The following is a 2,036-nucleotide window of genomic DNA, read 5'->3' as shown; positions in this document are numbered from 1 at the left end:
CGATTTCATTGGACGAACGACGCACACCTCTCCGTGGACTGTATTTATAAATAATTAGGTCAGCTTTAATATATTAGCTGTATACTGTATATAAGGAGTTTTCCTGATTTCATCATGCGTTTTCTTATAAAGATACCATTGCATCAGACCTGTCAACAGATAATTAATGAATATAATGGAATTGATTGTTTTATACACTTCGGAAAACTGTCCTATCGATCATGTTTTAATTTAATTTTATGAAACGTTTTATGTCTTGTCCCATGCCCTTATAAGAGATGAAATCGCGATATTGATCATTTATTGAAAATATTTGAAATAAAAACGTTTAATTAATAAAACTCGTACTCTTTTTTATCGATGAGACAAATATAGTATGTCATATATTCCTGTCATTAAAATTATGAATCAAAATTTATGTATTATATAACCATAATTTATCTTATAGTAAACAATCTATTTTATGGTTTTTATCTTTATCTTGTAAACTATTTTTGATCGGGTACGCTTTTTCTTTTATAAATTTTAATTTCTATGTAACACACATAAAAATTAAAACTAATAAGCATCTTTGTAGAAATTTAAGAGCATGAGAGAAATATGTGATCTTCCGAACACAAAAGCTTTTGTTCCAAACGATACAGGGTTTATAGAAGCTTAATAGATTTCCAAATGAAGAAAGCATGCGACATCGAACTCTTACGTTCTGCACAAGAACAAATAACGCAAACACTCACACGCACACCCTAACAAGCGCATTACTATACCATATCGCCTCAAACTCCGTTGCTCGTTGTTTAAAACTAAATATTATATCGTGAGTTTTTTAGTAAACCATATAATTCATCTCTGATATCTCTTTGATTCAATGAAAATAACTTCTGTCTTTTCTTTACATGTGACAAATGCGTTCATTTTCAATTTGTAAATTCGAAATATCGGAAAAGTGAAGGAAGTGGGATGTTAAGGCTATTCATAACAAAATAATTTGATTCTACATATATATATTAAATATTAATATCAAGAATGCATTTCAACTTCACGGAAAGGTTTCGATAATCTCTACACATGTATAACACTACTCCCGAATTTAGACTTGCGAGTTAGAAGTCATGCATACTTTGGTTTAATGTTATCTAATTAGGTAATTTGTAGTATACTCAGTAATGCAGGAACCAAATGCACGATTACGAGAGAGAGCGAGAGAGAGAGATGCAGAATATGACACAGTTTTCTGTCAACTGCAAATAAAATTTGGGGTCCTCAGTAAGAGAAAAATCGAATGAAATTTGTCATCCCACCCCCACAACAAGTAGACTCGGGACCCTGTCAGATATTGTGAGGATACATCCCCATCGAAATCGTAGACCCACCAATACAGTCCATTATAGCAATATAGGGGATTGTCTTCAAGGGTTTTTTTTAAATGTAAAATTAAATTCATAAAATTTTGAAAGTACTTTGAATTTGTTTGAAAAAATAAAACAATTTAAACAATATTTTTTACATTTTAAGACAAAAAATGCGATATCTTATACAAAAAAAAGATGTGTTTATGAAACACTGATGCCACCGTATGACAACATAGAGAAGTTTATACTTTTCTTAAATGCAAAGTTAATATATTGGTACCAAAATTAGGGTATTCTCACTGGAAATACAGTTGCGAAATATCAAAGAAGGCCAAGGTTAAAGTTTTTTCATAAGTACGGAAATCTCCGAAGTCAAGGTCAAAAGGTCAAGATAATTGGTATCCAATGAAAGGTCTTGCCACAAAGAATGTATATGTAAAGTATGGAAGCCCTAACCGTTTAGAAGTTGTGGCCAAGGTTTAAAAAAATTAAAAGTAGGTGAAACTCCAATGTCAAGGTCAAAGGGTCAAAGGACTTGCTATCAAATGAAAAGTTTAGTCATTTAGGAAGTACTATGTGCTTTTGATACCCCCACTTGAAAAGTGGAAGGGTATATAGTAATCGGTATGTCCGTATGTCCGCCCGTCTCTTACGCTTTGGGTTACCCATCTCTTATCCGCTTCT

This window comes from Saccostrea cucullata, unplaced genomic scaffold, assembly GCF_032062105.1.
Source record: "Saccostrea cucullata isolate Sc308-1 unplaced genomic scaffold, CSIRO_AGI_Scuc_v1 ctg2050, whole genome shotgun sequence".
NCBI classification, from domain to species: domain Eukaryota; kingdom Metazoa; phylum Mollusca; class Bivalvia; order Ostreida; family Ostreidae; genus Saccostrea; species Saccostrea cuccullata.
The sequence above is the reverse complement of the archived record's forward strand: the minus strand, read 5'-3'. Positions refer to the sequence as shown.